This window comes from Suricata suricatta, chromosome 1 (assembly GCF_006229205.1).
Source record: "Suricata suricatta isolate VVHF042 chromosome 1, meerkat_22Aug2017_6uvM2_HiC, whole genome shotgun sequence".
Classification (NCBI taxonomy): Eukaryota; Metazoa; Chordata; class Mammalia; order Carnivora; family Herpestidae; genus Suricata; species Suricata suricatta.
This window is the reverse complement of record NC_043700.1, coordinates 188778118-188793504: the sequence shown is the minus strand read 5'-3', so window position 1 is coordinate 188793504 and position 15387 is coordinate 188778118. Positions and strand designations below refer to the sequence as shown.

Genomic DNA, 15387 nt, shown 5'->3' with positions numbered 1-15387 from the left:
CAGGGCCTAAGGCAACCCTTCTTGGTTGTGACAACAGCAGCACCTACAAACCCTGCTCTAATGATTGTGTGGTAATCCACCAGCCTCTCCACAACGCACAAGGTGGGTATTACTACCCTCAAGGTGCATAGAGACATACTAGGAAGTGGGGGCTGGGGTTTCGACAAAGACCATCGTCCCCCAGGGTCTGTGCCCCTTCCCTTCACTTGCCCACTCCTGTGTCTTCTCTGATCAGCCCTACAACCCCTTTTAAGTCATGCCAGACCCTTCCTCTTGTTCCCAGGACACAACCCATTTCACAATGGGGATACTGAGGCACAGAAATGCTAAGCAAAGGTCACCTGGCTGGTGAGCAGCTGGGATTTGAACACTGGCCATCCAGCCCCGAGCCCACATTCCTAACCACCAGGCCATTCTGCCTCCCATGACTTCTTGGGATGGATGGGCTGGAATGCCCTCTCAGGCCCTCACATATTGCCCCTGGCCACCTCGGCGACCTTGATCTCTACCACACTCCCCCTGCTCTTTGCAAGCCACACAAGGCCTGTCTCAGGGCCTTTGCACTTGCTGCTCCCTCTGCCTGGAAGGTGCTTCCTCTGGCCCCAGCTCACCATTCTGGCTTCCACGCATGTCACCTCCTCACATAGGCCTTCTCTGATCATGAGCTCCTCCAAGAGGTCCCTCCCTCTTTGACATAAGACCCCAATAACATCACCACTGCCTGAAGGCACCTTGCCTCTGCTCACTTGAGGGCCATCTGTGTTTACCTCAGGGGGGCCTGTCTTGTCCGTGAATCCCCACAGTCCAGTGCTATGCCCGGCGCAGAGCAGGGCCTCAGTGAGCAGTCATCAGGTGATTCCTGAATTTGGAGGGTGCCATGGTCTAAATGCTTGTGTCCCCCCAAAATTCACAGGTTGAAATCCTCACCTCTCAGGCACCAGTATTAGGAGGTGGGACTTGGGGTGGAGCGCTCATGAATGGGATTAGTGCCCTTACAAAAGGGACCCCAAGAAGCAACCTCACCCCTTCTCTCCCATGAGGTCACAGCAAGCACATAAAATTTGCCTGAATGGGGCATCAGAAGAGACCCCTGGCCCCAGGACTCCCTCTTACTGATTGCAAGGTGCCTCATCCTAAGAGATGGAAACCTGGGACTGTGGGATCCTCCTCTTCAGGGGGCTTCCCGGGGGGCTCATCCTGTGCAGAGCTGTGGGCGGGGACGGCTTGCTGGAGTTTAAGCCCCTGAAGAGCCTGCATCATTACCCCTGGGCCAGACACCCCAGTTCTCAGGCCTTAAGAGCCCGGAGTCCTCCTGTGACCTGCCCACAATGTAAAGAGACTCCGACTAGTCTCCTGGATGGGATGCGGCCACGTGGCCAGGATGGAGCCCAGGCAGCCCCCCGCTGGCCCAGCCCCCAGATACGAGACGGAGGCCAACTGGAACGTGCTGGCTCACCTCCCAGCTACGCAGCCCCCGTCAGCCCGCGGGATCGTGAGATATGACCGGTCGCTGCTGTCAGAAGCCTCTACGCCATGACAGGACAACAGATGACGGAAAGAGTCCCTGAGTACTTCCGTGTGCACTTCCTGAAACTAAGGACTAGCAGTTATTAAAGTCGAGAAACGTAGGGGCGCCTGGAGCATCCAACTCTTGATTTCGGTCCAGATCACAATCTCACGGTTCACGGGATCAAGCCCCACCTCGGTCTCTGTGCTGAGTGTGGAGCCTGCTTGGGATTCTCTCTCCCTCTGTCTCTGGCCCTCCCCTGGGCACACACACTCTCTCTCTATCTCTCCCTAGATAAATATTTTTTAAATAAACATTTAAGAAAAATACATTAGGGCACCTGAGTGGCTCAGTCAGTTGAGCGCCTGACTTTGACTCAGGTCATGATCTCACAGTTCGTGGGTTCAAGGCCCATGTCGGGCTCTGTGCTGACAACTCAGAGCCTGGAGCCTCCTTCTGATTCTGTGTCTCCTTCTCTCTCTGCCCCTCCCCTGCTCATGATCTGTCTCTCAAACATAAATAAAGAAAACTTTAAAAAAAATACATTAAAGAGGCACCTGGGGGGCTCAGCTGGTTGAGCATCTGGCTTCGGCTCAGGTCATGATCTCACGGTTCGTGGGTTCAAGCCTCGTGTCAGGCTCTGTGCTGACAGCTCGGAGCCTGGAGCTGCTTCAGAGTTTATGTCTCCCTCTCTCTGCCCTTCCCCTGCTTGCTCTCTCTCTCTCAAAAATAAACATTTAAAAATTGTTAAAAATACGTTAAAGTCAGGAAATTTGGCATTTGCACTGTGCTATTACCTAACCCACAGTCCTTATTCGGATTTCACCTGTTGTCCCAGTAATGCCCCTTAGCCACATCTCCCCCCTCCAGCCCAGCTCTTTTAAACACGTTTGCCTCTGTAGGCGAGGCGTGTCCACATACCATTGACGACCAGGAGGGCTGCCCGAGATGAAACACATCAGTTCTCCGCGCAGCTCAGAGGGACACAGGGGGTGTCCATCCCCAGGCCCTGGGCCCTGGAGCTCCCCACAGGGACACGGCCCTCGGCGGGGAAGCCTTGTTAACGTGCAAAAAGCTCACTTCGCAGACTCCCAGAACCGGGTCGGTTTCCCTGACTTCACCCCAGCCAGCTCTGTGATGGCACCCACGGGGCTCACCCCCAGAGCCTCCGTTTCCCACCTGCAGAAGTCACCCGTTCCCAGATGCCCCCGGCAGAGCGGGCAGGAGGCAGCTACTCAATGAGTGAGGGCTTTCGTCCTTCCGCTCTGACGAAATGGGAGTTTTCTGGGTGAGCGACATCCACTTTGGCTCAGGAAAGGCCCGGTGCCCACAGATGGAAAAACAAACTTGCAGTTCTAAAGAAAACTGCAAGTTCCAGGGACCACACTGGCTTCCGGGTCTAAACCCGGTACAGGGGGCCCCAGCGATTACCGCCCCAACATGCCCAGAAATGTTTATTGACCAAAATACAATTTCATTAGCGGTTGCAGAGAGACACGGAGGCCAACGTGGCTCATGTAAACTCTTCCAGCCTTACAAATTACGCCTCTCTTGGAGTCGGATTTGGTGGTGGATGCGGTCCACTCTCCCCCCACCACCAGCACCCGACCTGTTCATCCCCGGATTTCCGCTTATCAGTGCACTTTGGGACTTGGCCTCTCTATCTGTCCATCGCCTGCTCGGTGCCCCGCTGAATTCCTAAAGGAACCCGCAGGCCCCCCACCACACAGCAGGGGTGTGGGAGTAATTATAGGGCCCGCCACCGTGAGCAGGGCCCACAGAAAAAAATGAAAGGCACTCTCATTAATGGTGACTTGCTAGAGAACCTTGGGGAGTTCTAGACAGGAGGCTTCTAGAATGTTCTCTCAATGCCCACTGAGCCCTAGGAAAACAGCTGTGAGGAAGGGGGGTGGCCGTAGTCCAGGTGTTCCTCATATGGAGCTCGGCCAGCCACCTGCAGTGGGTGACCCGCGGCCAGAGGGCTGTGCAGACCCACGCCCGCCGGGCAGGGAGGCTGGTCTCGTGGGCTTCAGTGTCCACTCTCTGGAACCACACTGCCTGCTTCAAACCCCAGCTGCACCCCTCTGGTAGGACTGTGGACTCCGTATGCTGACAACTGGAGCCTCAGTTTCCCCACCCATAAAAAGGCAACAAGGTGATAGTTTTGTGGAAAGGTTGCCATAACAGGGCTTCTAACCCAGGGCCCGCCCTGCCGTAAGTGCGGTGTGGTCACGCCATCTCCCCCTTAACCATACAAATGTCTAAACATCACTAGACATCAACAATGTGTTTTCATTTTCACCGAGGTAAGATTCCCATAGTGTGAAATTGACCATTTTCAAGAGTGTGACTCAGAGGCATTGAATGCGTCCACCATGTGGTACAACCATAACCAAGGTCTAGTTCCAAAACACTCCCACCGCCCCAAAGGGAAATCCTGTCCCCATTAACCAGTCACTCCCCGTCGTCCCCTCCCCCAGCCTCGATGTGCCATCGATGTGCCTTCTGTCCCCGTGGGTCTGCCTGTCTATTCATGTGAACCGTCTTGCAGGGTCTGGTGTCCCATTTGGCGTCAGCACTTGGCCTCACGGCTCACAGCTCTACCCGCCTGCAGCCTCTAGCCATGCTTGACCCCCCCTCCCCTGGCTCCAGAATACTCCACTGCTTGACCACGCCATCCTGTGGGAATCCACTCATTCACCAGTTGATGGACATTTGGGCTGTTCCTCCCTCGTGGGTATTTTGAGTAACACCGCCGTGAGCGTTCACGTCCACGCGTTTCCGCAGACCTCCGTCGCCCTTTCGCACGTATGGTGAAGTCGCCGGGTCACGTGGTGATTTTCTGGTTAGCTCTCTGAGACCTGGCCAAACTCTCTTCCGCAGTGGCTGCGCCCCCTCACGTTTCCACCGACAGCGCACGGAGGTTCTGACTTCTGCACGCGCTCGCCCACACTGGCTGTTTTCCGTGGGTTGGTCACGGCCATCCTCTTGGGGCTGGTACCGTAACCATGCGTTTTTTTACTGTAGCTCAGAGGTGCTCTTTGGTTTTTCACATGAGCGTTGACGGCTCTGCATTAACCTCTGTGAGCTCTGGAGACTCAGGGTCTAGACCAGGGCTGATCCTCTCTGGGCCTCAGTTTCCATCCCTGTAACAGGACCTGGCTGGCCTGGATTTGTGTTCCTCAAATGACCTCCGTGGGGACAGCAGACAGAGCAGGACTCGGACTCTCTTGCCATGGAGATGGCATTGTGCAGACCCCTGCCTGAGGCTCGGGGGAAGAAAAGATGAGTCATTCGCGTGAACTTGGCTCCATCTGGAGTTTTTCTTCTTCTATGTGAAGTCTTAAACACGTTGTCAGGGGGCTGGCCTGGCTCTCAGGGGACGTCCTGTTAATGTCTTCAGGCAGAGCCCCCGGCCTTCCCAGCAACCGAAAAGCCCCCAAGCCCGATCTGAAACCTGGGAAGTCCCTTCCTGCCTGGAATCCAGGCCTCTCCAGCCACCATCACTGGCCCGAGTGGCCCCCAGAAACCCCTGTGGCCATGCGGAACATTCTAGGAAACACGTTTTCATTTCAGCCATGTGTCTGTCGCTCCCTGCCGCGCTTTTGCTCATGCCCAAACACCCTTCCCCACCTTCTTCACCTGGCCTGTTTCTACAGGTCTATGAAGACAGTTCAGCACCGCTTCCTCCAGGAAGCCTTCTCTGATGCCCCACCTGGATCGTGGGTCCCGCTCCTGTGTGCCCAGAGGCCCTCTCTGTCATGGCCCTCTTTACCCTGTTTCAAGCAATTTCTGTTTAACCAGATTCCTCCACTGGGCTGTGAGCTCTCTGAGTAGGGACTGGGGGGTCCCTCTCAAGGTCCCTTGTGCTCGTGGGGGCCTTGTCTGGGATAAGCACCCGTGGGACATGATGGTGTCTGGGCTGCCGGAAGCTCAAGTGTCCTCTGGGATCCAGGCTTCTCCTTGTCTGCAGACCCGGCATTCAGGCAGTCATGGTGGCTGAAGTGCGTCAGCCATGAACCGGGCACGTGACCCAAGCTGGGCTAATCAGACACTCTCTCCAGAGAATTTCAAACATGGTAGAGTGACACAGCTGCCGTAAGGGCAGACCCCTGGGACCTCTCCTCACCTCCTCCGACCCAGAGGCCCAGACCCTCCCAGTTCCTAGCTTTCTGATGCCTAGTGGCTCGGCGTCTCTTGACTTCCACGAACTACCCTAAATCTTGGCAATGAACGTCTCTTGTTCCGTGAGCCTTGCCAGTCGGCTTCTGGTGCTCGCCTCCGGAGAGCCCTGGAGGACTCGGCATGTGTGTATCACCTCCATGGAGGCCTGGATGGGTGAACAAGGGAGCCCAGCCTGGAGTGCGCCGCGGCCCTGAGCGCCGGAGTGAAGGCGGACGCGGCGGCTCCTGACTGCAGCCCCAGGCCCGCCGGAGCCTCCCTGTCAGGCATTCCCGCCAGGTGAAAAGCACAGCCCACGGGTCCTCCACGGGGCACGGGCCTCGCAGAGCTGCCGGAAGACAGATGCCATAGGGCAGCCCCGGCGGCAAAGGTATGTCCCAGGGGCCCTCTTCCGCCACCTTGGCCCCCTTTACTTGGGGTTCATTGAGTTTCCTACGAAACAGAGAGATGCCGGAGCGGACACAGTAGCTTCAGGTGGTGGGGGCGGGGAGAGGAGGGAGCTGGGAAGGAGACTTTGGATGATGCCCCTCTTCCCAAGCTTTCCGCGGAGAGCTCAGGGGCCGCAGGGCGGGGCCCCACGGCCAAGTGAGGTCCCTGCCGGGAAACCAAAGGTCCCACGTGGCCCAGAACATGCTGAGACAGAACTGTCTTCCTTCAATAAACACGGACAGTCTCTCCCCGAAGCCTTTCAGAAGGTGGGCTCCAGATGGATTACAGCCTCAGATGTGAGTGTTACAACAAAAAGAAATCAAAGAAAGCCCAGGAAGAGATCTTCATGCCGAAGAACAGAATGATTTGCCTCCAAGGGACACTAAAAGCATGAGACAGAAGGGAGAGAGAAAAACAAGGGATCCGACGGCCCGAACACGAAGGCGGCGACTGCAAGCCACACACGGGCACTGGGGCAGCAGTGGGACAGAGCCGGTACGTGCTGGCCGGGCAGAGCAGGCCGGGGACGGTCACGCAGCAGCACGAAGAGGAAGAGCTGAGAGAAGACGTGACAGAGGTGCAGCGGAGGAGAGGCCTGTGTGGCTGACAAGAACAAGAGATGGTCAAACCCATTAAGAAAAGAGACGTGGTGACGTTCAAAGTGAGACCTCAGAATCACGAGAAAGCTTCCTAAGCGGATGCTCTGATGTTGGCCCTGGAGAGGCGGGCACCCTCGGGCACCGCACACGACCCGGGCGGGCTGACTGCACCCCAGGTCCCTGAGATGCACTCCGGGGTCCAGAATTACGGACACTGAACTCTTGTCACATAGGTCCCTAGTTGTGGGGGGAGGGGGTAGGACACCGAGGCCCCAGTGGCACTGGTCACGGAAACCAGGGATGGGGACATCCGAGTGCCTCCGTCTCACTGGGGACGTGTGGTTGTCAGGACAGGGACTCCAGGTGGAGGCACCACAGGGCAGGGCAGGAAGTGAGGGAACAAAGGTGACATCTGAGGTCACAAAGTGGGACTGGCACTTCCTGTTTCAACCCCTGGTTTTGCCACTTTCTAGCTGGCTGAACTAGAGCAAGTGCATGTCCATCTGCACTAAGAAGCAAGGAACAAGGAGACTGTGCCTGGCATCCTGGAATGAGTCCCTCCGGAGGCAGGATCCCCACGCCCAGCACATAGTAGGTGCTCAGTAAACAGTCGTCGCCGGTTCCTGCAAACACGACATCTGCAGCCAGCCAAGGCTCATGGAGTGGAAACCACGAGCCTTCACTCCTCCGAGGTTGCCCGCCACCACTCGTGCCCCTGGAACCTCGTGTGGGCACCGAATTCTTGTTTTATGTTCCTGCCCGTGCCTCCAGCCTCCCTCCCTGCACCCCCAAGCCCTGTGCTGCCACAGGAAATGCAGCAGGGCTGGTCCGGAGGTCAGAGTGGTCCTCTGCAGCGTCTGTTCCTTCCTGCCCACCCCCACCCCGCTGTCGGGGCCCTGATTAGCCTGGGTATTGGATGACCCCTGCTCTTCTTCTCCAGCCCCGCAAGGGTTAATCAGCCTTCCTGCCGGGCGGCTGGGCGGCTGGAAGGAGGCAGCAGGGCGGCCTGGCGGCAGGAGGCTTTCATTACTTTGATGGGATCCATGTGCTCGGCTTTATCTCCGGCCCTTTCTCCGTAATTCAGCGCTTGAACGTCTCAGCTGTCGGCCAGATCTGCAGACAATTGCTCGGGGTAATACTATCCGGAAAAAGCTGATAAAACGCAGATGTGGCAAGCCCTCTGAAATTTGCGGTTTGCTAAGTGGTTTGCTGCCATGCTTGCCCATGGCCAGGGCGGCTTCCCTGCAGGGCTGGGAACCGAGGGGGCGGGAGCCGCATTTTTGGTAAGTGAAAGGTTGAATGGAGGAAGTGACTGCAGAAATTTTTTTTTCTAGAGTTAGGAAGATTGGCAAAGAGAAAGTGGAGGGGAACGTGCCCATACCCTGGGATCTGCGGGTTCACCGGCCCCTCTGCTCCCGCCCTCACCGGCTCTGCAGGGGCGTCTCCAGGACCGGGGGGCACCCGGGCTGCCTGGGTGCCCGTGGAGTGGGCGTGGCGCAGGGCTTCCTGGGAGGAAGGCCGTGGGACCCTGGGAAACCACATCGCCACTCATAACCTCAGTTGCTCACCACCTGTGATGGCCCTGCACGATGTCAGGCACACAGTAGGTGCTCAATAAATGATGGGGGCGTTCCTTGTCCTGTGTTCCACTCACCAGCTTCCCGGGTCACTCTGAAGAGTAAGAGAACATGGTGCAGACACGAGGATGCTGGGTCCAGCTGAGGGGTAGGTGAGGAGGGCACCCCCACACCGTGACTCCCCAGGCCAAAGCCAGGACGCCGGACCCCTTGGGTGAAACAACAATCACTAGGGTCTTCCTGGCCCAAAGGAGGGTTAGAACAGTGCCCCCTAGACCCACACCATGTGCCCGCATCTCCAGGAATCGGGCTAAGGTGCAGATTCACACTCAGGAGGTGGCCTGCAGTTCTCCCAAAGTCCCAGCCATGCATATACCACGGTCTCAGGGCCACACCGTGAGTGGCCAAGATGTGGGACGACCTCAAGGCATCAGTCTGGGGAGAGGCTTTGGGTGCTTCCGGTCCTTCCTCTCTCAGCCCCCAGGAGGTCTCTGCTGACCAGAAAGGGCAGGCAGTGTGGCCGGTATTGCCCAGCACACCAGAGGCAGAGTCAGGCTGGGGGGAGCATGGAGACGACCTTCATGCCTGGCTCAGGGCTTTCCTTGTGATGCTTCTGGTTAACGCCCCCCTCCCCTGCAACACACACACCCCAGCACGTCCTTGACTGGCCAAGACCCATTTCTATTTCCAGACGGGGTTTGTGTCCACTCAAAACTATCCCAGAGAGAGCACCCTTCCCAGTGCCCTTCCCAAGTTGCCTTTATGACAAAGGATAAAGGACACAGGTTGATGCCATGAGGCACTGGCCTGGGGCGGGGACAGGCCTGCCCACAGCAGCAGATGCCACCGTCCGTTTGGGGACATCAGGCCCCCATCCGTGTGCAAACATCTTCAAGTGGACAAACAATCTCCCGAGAGTGGAAACGGGCAGCCGCTGTTGCCAGGGCAGGTTTAAGCTCTCTCCTGCCTTTATATTAAGCTGACAATGGTCAGCACCCATTAGGCCCCTCGCCGGATCTTTACCTCCCGTCCCGGAGCTGAGTTCGCCACGCCCATCTTCAGAGGAGAGAGACTGAGTCCCCAAGACAAGTCATTGTTTTTCTGAGTCACCCAGTTGGCCAGGGTGAGCTGGGACTCAAACCCAAGTTGGTTTAGGAGCATCCGCCCCCCCCCCCAAAGTCCGCACATTTGCCTCTGATCTGTCCCCCCACTGCCTGGGACAGACAAACGCGACCCTGAGGTCAGTGGGCAGGCAGCGGGTCAGTCTACTCCAAACTGTAGGGCCGAACCTCGCTTCTTCCGTCAGGAGAAACAGCCTGCAATTAGAGGGTCCGTTTGTAGTTCCCGCCTTTCAGAGAAAGAGGGCGTCTCTCCCCCTGCTGGGTGCCGGCAGAGCTGGTAGTGATTTTCCCACAATGTGTAAATTAGTCAATCTCCGAGTCTGTAAACGGGGGCCTTTGAAGGGTCCTTAATGAAGCAGTCCATTAGGGCTTAATGATGGCTGCCTCGGGCATTACTGGACCGAGTGCCTTTTGATGTCTTGGGGGCCACGGGTTGGAGGCTCGACTTATCTCCGTGCTCCGGCAGGCTTAAAAAAAAAAGGCAAAAGCCCCCTTAGAGAAGTTGAAAAATTTTTAATGAAAAAAGTTAGTCCCTGGCCAGTCCTGACTGATGTTAGCACTTCAAAGCCAGTGCACGCTAAATTGTTGTAGACTGCTTAATTCAAAAGTGCTCCCTTGCCGGTGACAGCCCAATGGTGACAAAATACAATTGGCTACAGGAGCTGGGCAAGATCAAAGGCTGGCTATTGTAATAGTTTTGTTCCATGAAGAATTGCTTATTGTCAGGAGTTTTTAAGCCTTTTTTTTCTCTTCTTTTTTTCCTCTTTCTTTCTTTCCTTCCTTCTTTCCTTCCATCTTTCTTTTCTTTCTTTCTTCCTCTCTTTCTTTTCCTTTCTTTTTCTCCCCCCCCCCAAAAAAAACTCCAGCATCTCAGGACCCACCAGTTCAGAATCCGTGTACACAAACGCTTGTAAATGTGCCCTCGGATAATAGATTTCAGCTCTCAGGGTCTGTGGCTGCCTGTTGGCCCCTCTCAAGGTTCGTGGGTCCCTGTCATCGGTTGGGCTGTAAAAACTGGTTCTGTGTTTTTGTTAGAAAAGTCCCTGCGAGGCACCGGGGGTCAGAGCTGACCTGGGACCGGTTCCTTGTCCTTGGAGCTGCTCTGGGATTTATTTTAGATTAAACTGCTGCCTGCCTGGGCCCGGCAGGGGTGCAGGGGTGACGGCCGCATCGGTGGACCGGGCCGTGAGGTCCCCCTTGCCTATACCTAGCTTCTCCTAGACTCAGTTTCCCCACCTGAGTAACCCAAGGTCTCATTTACTCATGCAAGTATTTATTGGGCTCTGACTTACAGAAACGCTGCCGTGTAGGGCTGTTTCAAGTGACCAGAGACAGTGAGGATCAGAGCACTTTGTACCTGGACAAACGCCCTCCTTCTCCCCTCCCCCATGCTTTGGGGGGGGGTCTGTTCTCAGTTTCCGGCCTGCACCTGCCTAGTCTGTGGTCCTTCTCCAAGAACCCAGAGATGAGATAGTCCGGTGAGTGATTTTCAAACTTCTACTGGGAGGCAATGACAGACAGAGGGACACTAGCTTTAGGCCTGGGTGTGTCATGCCCTCCTTGGGGTATGACCCAACCGTCACTTCACCCCTGCTTCCCCACCCCCACCCCAGACTCTTTTCTTTCTATGTGAAGGGGAAATAATCCTCCTTGCCCTGCCAAATCACATGGCTTTTTCCTGACCAAGCCTCGAACACTTCCTCAACGGCCCGAAGGACACAAACATCCCCAAGCCAGTCCCTGCTGTTCCCTAAAACAAGCCCGGGGGAGGCCACGGCTCTCTTGAGTCGGGTCAAGGCCGGGGATGACTGGGGACCGTTAGGAAGCAAGAATGTCCCGGTTCCTTTCATGGCTTCAAATATTAGTCACCAGGAAGCGGCCCCGTGAGACAAGCCACGCCTCATTTACTCGTCTTGAATTAATTAAGAAGACCGGTGTGGGGACAATTAGAGAAACCTTAGGCTGATGACATCGCCCCGTGGTGGAATCTGCTCCCGCATCCTCTGTGCCCGCGCGCACATTCCTCCGGATTCTTTTTCTCGAAACCAAGCCCCTCGGGCAGCGTGCAGGAGCGCCCTGGCCACTCTGCACATACCTGGGGGCACGCCCAGCCCAGGAGGGACGGGGCCGAGGGTCACGTCGCCGTGCCTCTGTTTCCCGGGGTGGCGCGTCTTGCTTTCTCTTTTCATTTCCTTTTCACCGAACCTCTCCTGCCGTCTCCCACCCTGGCCAACGTCCCTGCCTTTTGCTTTGAAATTGCACTGGCACCAAGCAGTCTAAATTCGCAAACATTTAAAGCAAGCATGCTAGGGGGGTGTCCTCAAGCCAAGACGCGAAGGTGCCGTCCAAAGGCCCGCAAGCCACACGAGGCCCACAGTTGACTCCGAGACCCGCCTGTTCCCCACCATCACGCAGAAGTATGCATGCACCCCGCTGAGCAATTATGAATAATCAAATCAATTAGAGACAGTCTAGCACCAGGGATTATGGCTGCGCGGGTGTCGGCCTCTCTAATATTTTAACAGTAAATGCGAGAGCCCCAGAGAGGTCTGGCAGAAAGAGAACAAAAGCGTGTCCAAATGCCAAGCCATGTTGCTTGGTGACCCTTCGCCGCCGCCTCGGCGGCCTTCCCAAGGAAAACAATGGTAATGAAATGCCAATAAAATATTTTGGGGGCACGTATGAACGCTTCAAAATGAGTTAATTAAATACGGATAAAACAGGAGTCTCTGCAAGGATGTTGAGTAAATGTGGTGCTTGGAATTTGACGGAAGGAAAAGGTTTTCCAGCATGAAGCAGAACTCTTCTTAAAGTGGCAGGGCTGGGCCAGGGGTCATTATCTTCCAAGGCCAACCTCTGTCCGCCGGCGCCGCGGCACCAAGCCTCAGGACGGCTGGCCAGCACGCCTCTGTGAAGGTTGGTTGGGGAGCAGGTGACTAAGACGCCTTCTTTGGGCCCTCTCGCTCAGGACAAAGTAAACACTCCGCCAAAACTCAGCTAGTGGGGGCCGGAGAGAATTATGCACTGCTGTGAGTCAGTGCTCTGAAAGGGACCAACCGTTCGGGACGGAGGAAGTAAGTCCAAGACTGCGGGCGGCTCTCTCGCACTTTCTTCCGGTGGAGGTGGGCTCCTCCGCTGCCGCTCGGCAGGCTTGAGCACTGCTCCCGGAGGCAGCAGCTTCCCCACGGTCCCAGGAGCCTGCACATGGCGGGGACCTCACTGGTCAGCCGTGACAGCTAGCAGATACTCAGGGATATGACGGATTTAATGAAGCCAAGAGGAACATGATCTCTTTTCTGTTTTCTCACTACCTTGGGCCAAAGGCGTAAACACCGCCAACTCTGGCCCAGCAGAGAGGTTTGAACTGAGCCCTTCCGGAGTCAAAGGACAAATAACGCCGTCTGAGTGAGGATCCGCCCAGACTTGCTGACAGAGCACCGGTGTCATTAGAGAAGAGCATGGAAACGCCAAGGCTCGTCTCCAATGGGCTGAAGCGAGCGCTGTGCTCACCAGCGTGAGCACAAGTCGTGCCCTCCGTCTCCGGGTCTTCCGAGGTACCAGGTAACATACTGCATCCGTTCCTCTCCGAGCCGAGTTGCTAGAGTTGCTATTAGCATCCTCGTGTTGTAGATGAGGCTGCTGATGCTCGGAGAGGTCAAGGTTCCAGGGCAGGCCCTTCCCCTGCTTTTCTGTCTCCAAAGCCCGCGCACCTAGCTCCTGCCCAAGGCCGGTGCTCGGCACATGCGGAAGGATATTGTGCTAATATCTCAGAATAAGCATGACCCCCCCGTGACGTGCTTCCCCAAATGGACGAGGTCAGGGTCCTCGTCTGTCATCCTGAAGGCTTGCCCCACCCTCACCATGCACCCCTGATTTTTCCCAAACCCCAGTGACCTGGACATGTGATTTCCCAAGCCTTAGTGCTCCGCAGGGCAGGGGACTACGCTTCACCCCCTCATCAGCCCCGCTAGTCCACCAAGATTCCAGCCCCCAGTGGCCTTGAAAGGGATGCCCAGCCCTTTTGAGAGTCTTGAGGGGACATCTCGGGGTCAAGGGCTCTGCCTCAAGCTCATGTCACCCTACGTCTGCGTCTCTGTGTGCATAGTGGTTCTGGCTCATCCTCTGAGCGTCACCGCTGAAGCTATCAGTTCCCAAGGTCCCGACACAGAGGGCTCTCCGTGGTGGCATCTGGAGCGGGGGTGAGGGGTGGGGGGAAGCGACATCCTCACTCCCCCTGTGGGCTACACGCAGTGCTGCCCCGGCCCTTCTAGAAAGGCTGTCCTACCCCGGGACCTGCACGTGGGTCTGTGGCGAGATGGCTTTGAGGGAGGCTGCAGAGTCCCGGGTCACTCTCTTCTAGGGACTTGGGCTTTGTCACTAGGCCATTTTCTGCCAGCCGCCATCCACGGATAAGCTAATGACAGCTCCCTGGATGTGTCCTCCAGCGCAGGCCCCCAAGCCACCCAGACACCAGACACCGGCCTCAGCGTCCTCCTCAGCCCCGAGCCAGACCTGCCCTCACCAGCCGTCGCCTGTGGGGCCGTGCGGGGACCCTTTCTGCACACACGTGGCACCTGACAGAGCATCCTCAGTTCACATTAAGCATGACAGCGAGACATCTTTTCTGTGAAGTTTATTTTCTTTATTGAGACAGAGAAGGAGCTAGAGCATGAGCAAGGGAGGGCCAGAGAGGAGGGGAGAGAATCCCAAACAGGCAGAGCCTGGCGCGGGGTTCGATCCCATGAACCGTAAGATCAGGACCTGAGCGGAAACCAAGAGTTGGACGCCCAACCAACCGAGTCACTCAGCTACCCCAAAGACACCCTTATTTATTTATTTAAAAAAATTTTAAGGTTTATTCATTTTTCAGAGTCAGAGAGAGAGAGAGAGAGAGAGAGAGAGAGAGAGAGAAAGCGTGGGGGAGGGAGGGGCAGAGAGAGGGGGAGACACAGAATTGGAAGCCGGCTCCAGGCTCCAAGCTGTCAGCACAGAGCCCCATGTGGGGCTAGTGAACCGTGAGATCATGACCTGAGCGGAAGCAGGACGCTTAACCAACGGAGCCCCCAGGGGCCCCAGACACCCTGATTGCTCTAAAGAAAGACAGAGGCTTGATGACTCTGAGTGTGAAACCTGGTGGATGGTGAGCAAGCCTGCCCTCCTCCAGCTGGACCAACCCCTGGTGACAGTAAAGCAGATCAAAGCTCCCTTTGGGGTCTGGGGAAGGAAACCAGGTGCACTGTCCCCGTTTAACTTTGGGGGGTCCGAGGCTCCAAGCAGCTCTCCAGTGGCAGAGCAGAGTGGGGACTCTCTTCCCCCTTCTCATGGCAAACAGGGGAATGACAGGGCAGGAAGGAGACCCCAGGCCGGCAAACTTCCCCAAGGGAGCTGTGTTCCTGCCGCCCGAGGGCGTGGGTGACCCACCGTCAAGACAGTGCACTCCCACTGACGCCCCGCTAAGCCCAGTGAGTTACGTGAAAGGCGTCGCTATGTTATCCCCAATACTGCGGAATCAGGGAATTTAAGGTGCCGTGTCTTTATTTGGTTCGCTCCACGTGCTAGCGAGCAGTGAGCAAATCCCAAGTACGTATTCTGGCAAATGTGCCTGGTTCCCAGCTGTGCCTTGCAGAGCCCAGGGAGGGCCCAGGAGCACCCCTTGTGGGGGGAAGGGGGTCCAAGAGGGCAGAGCCTGGGGTCCACCAGCTCCACTCTGCACCTTCCTGCTTTATAAATTGTGAGATCTGGGTACAGAAAAGGTCCCCAGTGGAGAGGTCTGAAAGTCACAGCACGCCAGCACACAGTGTCACTGACACATCCCATAAAAAACCCCAGGCTGAGCAACAGACGAAGCAGCCAAACCCTTTGCTGAAGGAAAAGGAAAAAGCAAACCCCATTTTCCCAGGGTATGACAGTGCCACACTGGCCTGCTGACACTCCCAAGAGAGCAGCGGCTCCGGGAACAGGAATGTTCCGTG

General features: G+C 56.4%; 1 long non-coding RNA gene across 7 annotated transcripts; it reads left to right on the top strand.

Annotated features, from left to right (window-relative positions):
- Positions 1-7158: 7158 nt before the first annotated feature.
- LOC115299395 lies at positions 7159-14035 on the top strand. Of its 7 annotated transcripts, none has more exons than XR_003912177.1 (7): positions 7159-7308; positions 7658-7849; positions 8052-8320; positions 10282-10393; positions 10710-10893; positions 12739-12976; positions 13776-14035. It is a non-coding gene; the product is annotated as an uncharacterized LOC115299395 (long non-coding RNA). The 7 variants fall into 7 exon arrangements; XR_003912173.1 differs by lacking the exon at positions 8052-8320 and adding an exon at positions 8375-8446 and having other exon boundaries at positions 7165-7308; XR_003912170.1 differs by lacking the exon at positions 8052-8320 and adding an exon at positions 8375-8442 and having other exon boundaries at positions 7166-7308.
- Positions 14036-15387: the final 1352 nt, after the last annotated feature.